Source organism: Apteryx rowi, unplaced genomic scaffold (genome assembly GCF_003343035.1).
Source record: "Apteryx rowi isolate R43461 unplaced genomic scaffold, aptRow1 scaffold_238, whole genome shotgun sequence".
Lineage (NCBI taxonomy): Eukaryota > Metazoa > Chordata > Aves > Apterygiformes > Apterygidae > Apteryx > Apteryx rowi.
In genome coordinates, this window is record NW_020448730.1 from 826,799 (window position 1) to 837,084 (window position 10,286).

A 10,286-nucleotide genomic window follows, 5' to 3' on the forward strand; every position below is an offset into this window, starting at 1 on the left:
TGGGTGTTATGACAATATCATTTTATTCTTTTAGTTCACATCTTTTTTCCCTTCACTGTTTTCATCACACTCCTTCTGCCATCCTCCCTGCCTTTTATGTGTTTTTTTTTTTTTTTTTTTTTACTTAATTGCATCTCCTCATAAAACCTCAAGTTTCAATGCTCAACCACTTCCTCCCTGCCATCTCCGCCCTGGGCATGGGGGATAAGAAGAGGGATCAGGGTAGCAGAGTGCAGAAGTTTTGGGTGCCAGGTGGCTGTTCAGAGTTACGGCTGGCTGCTATTAACCCAGAACACCACGTTAGAACCTGCAGCCGTATCGCACACTACTACGATCCCTTCAAATACCTTAAGCAAAAAACAGTCTATTATCACTAGTTGTTTACCAGAACAACTGTGGTCATTGCTAGATTTCTCTCCCCTTTGTACACTCTTACCAGACCAGGGTCTTACATTAAAAAGAACTTAACAGTCCTTTCTCCTGCAGAACCAGAAGCTCGTGAAACTTTCCAAAGAATAACACCTACTGATCGTTTTGCAAGTCCGGCAGCATATAAGACACCTCATGCTCTCTCTGTTTGAGAACCAGTGATCTGTGGTTGTCTTAAAATAGAATATTTTATATAGTAGTTGGAAAAAATGCAGAAACGCCATTAAAAAAAAAAAGCAGTTAGAGGTTACTGAAACAAAAGTAGCCCTACCATTGATGAGTATGATGAGCTGCAGCACAGCAATGTATTAACATGTCTTTATGGCTTCCAGGCTGGAGCTGGCTTCTATCCAGGCAGCTCCATGGGCAAACAGATCAAACACACAACAGTCTGCACCCATCTGGGTAGGCAAAGCCTTGTCTAACTCATCCTGTTCAAACTGGTTTTGATGCTCCTCAGTAAAAACAATAGTATTTATGCACTATCACTTAAGTTCCCAAAAGCAAAGTGCTGGGGGTCAGCTGAACTTCCTCCTCTTTTCTTGTTGGATAGGCTTTGCTAAGTAGTCAGACCATAGGCTAAATGCTCTTTCCCATAACACATGCAAGAAAAAAAAAAAAAAAAAAAAAGCCAGTGACTAGCAGAGATTCAACATGAATATTAGCACAGACCAGCCTGTCATATTGACTTTCGCTTACAAAAAGAATTAACAGATTTTAACTAGCTATATACACAGGCCATCATAGTTCAGGTTTGATCTTCAAGCAGTAGTCATAATTGAGCATATCACAAACCAGATCCATGATTTAAACACACTCTCTAATAAAAGCAGTGAAATTGTTATGAAATCTCTATGCCATATGGAAAAGTTTACTAATACTAATGTGCCATCTTCTCAGAACTACTGACTAGCAAAAGTAAATCAGAGTTGGCCTTGGCTTTCTACATTATCTCTTCAGTGGACTGAGTCAAGTTTCAGGCCAAAGCAGCCAATATTTCTAGGCTTTCAGTTCTCTATAGCTATCATACATAAATGATTACATAAACCTCTTAATAAAAATCACAGTACAGAGCTCTGCTCTTCTGGCACAACAGAGCACTCCAGAGTAAGGATAAATCTTGCCTAACCAAGAGCTACCATTTTTTCACAAGTTGGTCTGAAATTCTTTAACAGACTTCCATGTGAATTCAGGTCCAGAGCCCTCACTGGCTTCCACTCCAAGTATAAGATGCTTTTTTACATCCTTCTGCGCTAAAGAAGTCCGGTATAAGCACACAAGGGGATATCTCTGTTAAATAATAAAACAAACTACTAGAACTATAAATATAAAATAGACTTTAACTATAAATTTAAGCCATTCGCATCCATTAGTATACATTTCTCCCCTGGGAAGAAAATAAAAATGAACTACAGGTCAGATTTTCAGCCTGCCAGTTTATGAACTACTGAAACATACTCAGATACTATTGTGAGCAAAGCCATATAAAAATTCACAGATAACAGAGTAGAATTGCCTAAAGCCAGATGTAATAAACATAATATTAAATGGCAAGGGTGAATGCTCCTACTGACTCTATGCTTTTGTGCCTCCCAAGCAGCTGCATAAAATAAGGAAAGCCCCATTTATTATGATTTTAAATAGTTTGGGATACATTAAGATGAAAGATATAATGTCAAGATACTGTATCACTGGGTGGCCAGTTCCTAGTTCACTGCTTTTGACAATTTGTTGCTTAATGTCAGCTTCAAAACACAGTTTCGTTTATTGGAAGATTTTTGTTATAGTAGTTCACACTGATCTCATGACCTCCCTTGATCTCCAGGAATCCCACATTACAAAAGGAAGTGGGTAACACTGAGCAAGCAAATGCCACACAGCACTTCGAACATAACCCTGTCAATCAGTAAACTTCACAGGGACTCTCTCTTTCCAAAAAGAAATAGGACAGAGGGTCTTCTAAGTTGTGGTTTCTAAAAGCTTTGTGGATCTTTAGTACAAGAATAGGGCCCTAACCTCACTATCCTTTTAAATTTTTAGCCAGATAATTGCATTTCCCTGACCTACATTCCTCTGGCAGTTTCATTTGGTTGTAGCAGTGTTTCTCACTGCCTATCATAAACTGCTTTTGAGAATCACTCTAAAGTGTTAAATACTGCTTTGTTTTGCTTCAAAGGCATTTCTGTCATGGGAAAATTATTGCTCTGTGACCCCTCTGTATGTTGCGGGAGTTATGGGATATTAAAATATTCTGATAGCCTCAGGAAAATATATGAAGGAATACACTAGTATTAATAGAATAGTGAGTGGTGTTTTAAATCTCTTTACATCAGTGCTTCTAGTGTGACGCTGAGATCTATGGAAGACACTCTGCATGAGAAGATGCCAGTATTTCCCAGATACATGGTACAGAGAATGGGAGTTTTAGAAATATCAACCACACAACAACTTAACACAGTGGAATACTACTTCACTACAGGTCGAAAATACCATATGTTACATACCCTAACGCTAAGCACCCAGATTGAAAGTCTTAGGGGAAAAAAAAATTGCTTGCACAGCTGAGCCTCTTTCCATTAGAAAAACAGTCCTGTGAGCAGCAGAACTAATGAGGCCTGGTTTCCTATGGATTGTATCTAATGGTCAGATTCCCTGATGTCTAAAAAGGTGCAAGCTTCTGCTTTCCCACGTTGAGGGTCTCACTCTCCAGTATGGATTTGCTTTCAACATTTCTCTCCTGGGGGAGAGGGGGGATGAGGGTGAGAACAATAACAGAGTCTTTTTCCTGTACCCAGCTGCCTATTTTCACGCTACTCATGGGAGTGCTATATCTATACCACCCTTGGGTGAATTTGGCCAATAAGTTCAAAAGTTGGTAGGAATGAGACAGACAAACAGAAAGACGACACATGAGCCTCATCTCACTAAAAGCAAAGGCAAACTCCATTCTTACTCTTGTATTTTTAGTGAATTCTTTTCAAAACCAACTAGTTTATGCCATTCTTCCTTAACTGCTGTTTACTCTTAGACCGCTATTCCTCATATACTTCAACTCGGTGATCTCAATAGTATGTGATTCAGTAATGTCCAAGAAAACATTCACTTGAATATTTAAATATGTTTGCTTATGCAAAACTATTAGTGAGACAAGAAAACAATAGCTTAACTGCATGCATGACAGTTAATAAAGGCCTTTCTCTACCCAGCTTTAGGAAAGTTATTTGCTTTTCTGCAATTTGGAGGGGGAGGGGAGGTTGTTTTATTTGTTTGTACATCATTTTTCTTTCTTTTTGTCTTTCCTTCACTTTATATTTCAGTTAGCATCTGATAGTCTTCATTTAGAAGTTCAGTGGTTCTGGGAAAATACAATTTTTTCAGCTTTGTTTACCACTTTAGCAACAAAGATGACAATGAAAGGTATAATCAAACTGTTAAACCTGAAAGCTCAAAGACAAGTTAATCGAAAAGGTAATATAAAATCTACTCTGTCAAAATTGTGATTTAGGTGCTACTGTTAGAAACTTCTGAAGTGGTAGTAGGAGTAAATCATTTTCTCAAATGTTTGAAATCTATTAACTTTAATGAAATGTAACAGCATAATGATTAGTAATTTTGGTACTTTAAAGTAATAGAACATAAACTTACTAAAGAAACATATTTATTGAAAAATTTTAAAGTGAGAATATTTTCAAAATGTAAAATCTCATATTTCTTTTTTTTATTATTATTAGTGAAAAATAAATAGCATAAGAAATAATGATAAAGACTCAGGACTCCTGGGGCTGGATTCTGGTGTTGCTTACACTTATGTAACTCCATTTACTTCAGCAGAATTTCTTTGGAATTAAAGCAATGTGCCTGACATTACAGTGGGGGCATGAGATTTTCCCAGTTAGATTATCTGAAAGCATAATATGTGGATATTGTAATAAGATGCAGTGGTTGTGGGGGCTATTCTTTCCTGTAACAGATAGCTAGCTTTCAGACAAGCTCACACATCTAATCCTTATTACAGCACAGTGCAAAAAAAAATAGATATTGTAGAGGGGTCATTTTTCTTATGTTTCTTTAATATATTCTCATGTGATGTTTTCTGTCCTTGATGCATCCTGTTCCTCCTGCTAATGATGAATTGTGTTAGACACCACTAACTCTTTGACTGGTTCCAAATGATCATTGTATTTCTGTTAGGGTCTTGCTGCCCTCTTGCCTTTCCCAGGCTAACTTCCATATTTCCTATTTATTCTCACTGAATTTGACTAAGCTTACCCAAAAAGGGAAGCTTACATTCAAAGAGACTCTCCTAAATATTTTGTTTTTAAAGGACTGGAAAATGTTGTGTATTCTGGAGTGAGTACTGCGATCAATCGCATTAAGAACCATTAAAAGGCCTATCAATAGAAAAATCATTCCAGCTTCTCAGATGGAATAATTGCAATCATTTGTGCACTGTAAGTGTGAAATGCATTTTCTAGTACAATTACAGAAGTAACTTAAACAAAATGAACTTTACAATTTGCTTTGTTAACCCTCTCAAATATAGGGTCAGGCTGCATCACCTCTGCTCGTGTTAACTTTGCACTTCACCAAAAAGTGGATTCTTGATTCCAGTGTGGGTGATATTACACAAGTTACCATAGATTAGCTGACACATAATAAAGGCCCATGAACAAATGTTTAGTCGCATCAAGTGTGAGACGACTAGGCTTAAATTACGCTTCTTGCATTTTGGCTTAATTAGATTAAATTAGCCCATGTTTGCAGTAAGTACTGACAGCGACTGAGCCTCAGCTGATAGATACCCAGTAATTGCTGTAGTACTTTGAAGGTGCATTTGGATTCGGCAATTAACTGCAAAGTAATTTTTTTCTTTTTTCTTCAAGAAAAGCTCAAAACAAATCAGATTTTTTTCCTTGATAGATAGCTCTTGAAAGATAATAATTTCTGTGACCTTCAAGCACCAAAACATCTATTCTAAGTCAAGCAAGCAAGTTTGTAATCAAAAGTGCTGTCATCATTAACGGGTTTTAGATTTTGGGGTGGGAAGCTTTTACATTTTAGATGTATATCTTTCACACTGCCACAAGAACATTAAGCCCTGATGCTCTAACTGTTCCAAAAAAGCTCACTCCTGCCATTGCACAGATCTGCACTCAAAGAAGAAAAAGTTATGCGACTGTGAGTCAGCTGCAAGTTAAAAAAGCACCGAGAAGCTGAGAGACAAACTACATACTAGCTCAGGTGATTGCTGTACGGTCACACAGCAGGCTTTGAATTTTGGTCTGTTTGCCTGTTTGCTGTTGGGTTAGTACACTGGCAGAATTAGTTTTCTTTCTCACAACACCATATATCACAAGTGCACATTAGTCCACCGTTCACCCTAAACCTGATGTGTTAGGAGATCAAACCTCTGATACATTTGCCATAGTATTGCTTTATTTTAAAAAGCTGTCTTTGAGTGTGGAAGAAAAACAATGATTAACCCCTCCAACTCTTCTTTGAAAAGACGGACTCCATCAGTGTAGGAACAATAGTAAAACTGAAGATTAGAGAATCTTAAAATCTTCCATTTTATATTTTCAAAAAATTGCTTAATAAAATAAGCAACGTGAATCATGAAATTAAAATAAGCAAATTTCTTGCTTCGGTCATTCCTCAGCTGAATCTTTCATTTCAACTGGCAGGATAAATTGTTTGCTTTGCCTTAGCTTGTAAATGTGGAATCTTCCAGGTAAATGGTTAGTACTGGCTTTTGTACCATGGCAAAAAGTGCTTGGTAAACAATCTCAGACATTATTCAAGAGGAGGGAGATGAAAGAAAATTCAGAAAAAATCTTAGAAAAATCAGGTGAGCATGCAGTGAATCTCAGCTGTGATGTGGAAGGTGAAGCCTAAAGTAACTACAAGAATCCAGTCACTGAGAAAAGCGAAATTAGGAGAGAAAGAAATGTTCATTACTGAAGTTCTTTCTTAATTTCATGAGAAAATTGATCAATCATTTTGGATGCATTTTTTCTTTAAATGTTAACTTCACGCAAGACAAAAAAAGTATTAAGATTTCAAAAGAAAAAAATTGTTCACAGAAGGCCATATAGAATTTAATCATTCTATAATGAACAAGGATAGAAAATATACATATATAAAATGCTATTATTCTGTTATTATTGTTATCTTTATTTCACTGATAAGATCCCTGCAAAACCAGTGTTTTCCTATTATTTTGCACCTTTGGGGAATCAAATAGTGTAGTTTTTCAGTGTCTTTCACTCCCACCTTCAAATACCAATTTCTGGCTATTTAAAAATACAGAAATTGCCTCGGTGACACTCTGTCTCTGTCTCTGTCTCTCTCTCTCTCTCATTCCCCAGTGGTATCTGACATGCTTCTGAAAATCCCAGTTGTCCAATTAAATCATGTGCCATTGACACACCTAATGAAAAGTCCTCATATTGACAATAAGATATAGTGTCTCTATGTCAAGGGACTTGCTATGTTACATGGTAACAATGCATTAAATAAATACACACCCACCCACCCACCCACCCCACCAGCATGGCACTGAGTAGTTGCACTGAATAGTCCCAGGTTCTGTAATAAAATGTGAAGGATTCCCTCTGCTATTCTGAGACTAAATTCAAGCGACTGCATCAACAAATTTGTAGTTTTTAGCAGTCTTCACAAGGTCAGTCATAACACTGCAGTTTATTATTGCGGTGAATCCAACAACTAATGACAGTTGATTAAGAGACAATTCTGAGACAAAGAAAACTAACTACTAACATACAAAATTTATTATAACAGGACTTGACAAAACAAAGTTAACAATGAAGATTTTTTAATTTTTCTCTCATCTTTATGAGATAGCATTTGTAGAACTAGATTCTTCACTTTACATCAACTAGAATCAGCCCTTTTTAATATGAACTCAAGATAACAGAAACCCCCATAATTCCTGGAAATTTGGGATTTACTGCTGGGGATTTGTATTTTTATTTTTCATCCTTTTTTGTGTTTTAAACACCAGTAAAAACCCCACCTAATTTTCATAAGTTACAGCCTTTTATTTCAGTTACATTTTGGTAGAGCAGAAATAAATTTAGGCTAAGTCTTTTTTTTTTTTTTCCTCCCCTTGATTACTTGGCTTCATTCTATCAATCATGATTATGTTCCTGCTACAATAATTACAGTTTTTAATCAATTTTCAAACAACATTGCTCAGTGGACTGTGAAGCACAGCTAAAGTCCATCCTAAGAGAGGTCATACTGAAAACGACCAGAAATAATGCTTTTTGCAGATGGGGAGGAGGAGTTATATACAAGAAAGACAGAGCGATCACCTTCTTATCAGGCTTTAACATTCATTCAGTACAGCACTGAAATAATTATAATCGTGCACTTGACAGCTAAAACATGAATTAGTTCTCAGCTGAATGCTCCAATGCCATAATAACAGAAGCTCTCCAGTTATTGGAGGGGATCTATCTTCCAATAAAGTGTATTTTCCTAAACATACAAGAAAAAAAATCTCCTCTGAAAAGAGTCCCTGTTATAATTTGATAATGTGACCTTGCGCTGTAAACCAACTCGCTGAGTTAGTGAATAGCACTGGCTATGCCCCAGCATTGACATTTTCAAAGTAGTTTCTCTGTCTCGATGCTTTTAGTAACACAGCTTCACTTTGCCTGGGTAAGGCAATAGACCCTAACAAAAAATGGAGTGTACTTGGGGGTTTTTTGGTGTAAGAGTTTCTGAACAGAGTATGTAAGAGAATCACGAGAATATTATTTTTACTGTGCTAGAAAAATACAAGAAAATACAAAAAAATCAATGGAGGAACCAATGTATAAATGTGAACAGGTCCTTATCCTCAGAAATTTTCTACAGCGAAATTTTAGTCACTCAAATCAATGACAAAACAAGCATCAACTTCGGCTGGGACAGGACTTCATCCTTACAAGGTAAGTAGGTGAAAAGTAGGGACAGATTATCTGGAAGAACCATAGAAACTATAGTTCTGCAGAAACTGCAGAAACTATAAGGCAACCAGATCTGTTGGCTTAATGGGAACAGGCCTGCAAGCAGAAGGACCCTTGAGAAGTTTCCTGCTTGAAGTAATATGATTGTTTATTTTTTCCAGGTTTGCCACATATAGTGCTATGCCTTGTTGTGTTTGGATTTTGTCAGTAATCAAAACTTCTCTTTTCCAGAGAGTCTGATTTATTGCCCCCCCTGACTTTCAAAGTACCACCAAGACAGAAGCAGCTGGCAGAGGAAATTACTGCCAGAAAAGTATCAGCATATTAAACCATTTATTTAAAAGACATAACTATGTGAACCTTTTCCAGCATTTCATTATTTCAAACACAGGATATACTGTATCTAATATAGAAGAATAAGAGCAAACCATTCTTACCATTGAACTGTGCAACGAGTGAGACTATGCTAAAAAAAAAGCGCCTTCAGTTCTTCTAATTCTGTGTCCAACTTTGTGAATCAAGTAGGCTCATAGGGCTTAGTTATATGCACAGAGTTATTGTCCCCCTTGTACCAGGTCTGCTCTACATGTTCATAATAATCACTAATGTTTAATTTAACAGATGGTTGGAACCTGTACAATTCCCCTTAAGAGGTACAGAGCATGGTTATGTCATTCCCAACATTAAATTAAAAGTAGAAACCCAACACCAAGTGATGCTGCTTATCCCGTATAAGGCAATCTATCATTTCTACAGCTTCCTGAGTCTCTCTGATCTTAAATGTATGAGGCAATTTTACATTTTCAGTGTTACTGCCTTTTCTTGTCATTTAAGAGGCAAAAGGGGAGGTGCATATTAAAAATGTATTAACCTTACAAGTAAGTAATTTATTTAAGTTAGATTGGCATTCCCTCTTATTCTTACTTATAGTTCCCTGAATGAGGCAGAAAAACTATTTACTTTTATTTATACAGTCTTGTTAGAATACAGCGTGCTTACAGCCAAGTAGAAGAAACAAATCACTGCTCTCAGGATAGTGTTGTCTGCAATGAATATAACAGGGCAAGCAGGGACAATAGTCAAAGGCAGAAGAGAGGTTATGGGAAGACTAGGGCTAGAAAAGTTAGAAAGATGGTATATTCATCTTGTCACTTCTGGAGAATCAAAGTGGATTGACACGATGGATGTGACAAATCGGGATTTGCCAAAAAATGACATGCAGTCCCATTCAGCCAGAATTTCTGATAACCCAAATATCACTCGTTATTATTGTAATAAGGAAATAAAAAAAGACAAAGCAATCAATTGTAGAGCAGTTTCCCATATTCCCTGAGTACTTTTTTTTTTCCCCTTCCTAAAGTAACAGGACTTGTCTCCAGGGATAGTGTTTAAAAAAAAAATTACTTTATTTAAAGGCTGTTCCTTCCTTCATTTTTCCATTGAATCATCACATGCCTTCTTTTTCTGCAGTTCGTGTTGAACTTCAGCTTAAAAAGCCCACATGCTACATCATGACGATTTTCCTAATTAAACTGATTTCTCACCAAAACTTGAATCAAAATGACTTCTGCTCTTGCACAAAATTTCACAGATACTCTTTTAAAAATATGGGGTTTTTTTCCTTAGACATAGAGTTGAGATGGATATTTTTTCCCCTGATTTTTGTTTAGCTGTTATGGCTATTTTTTTTATTTTTGGGGTGTATATGGAGAAAGACAACCAGGAAACACATCACTGAATTCTCTAGCACGTGAGGAGAGTAGGTTCAGGTGCACGTCTGATCTAACACACAGCTTTGAAAGATAATAAGATATGAAACAGAATAAGAGGCCTTTTAAATTTGTAAGTTTTTTCTTTATAAATGCTTTCAGAATATTTTGG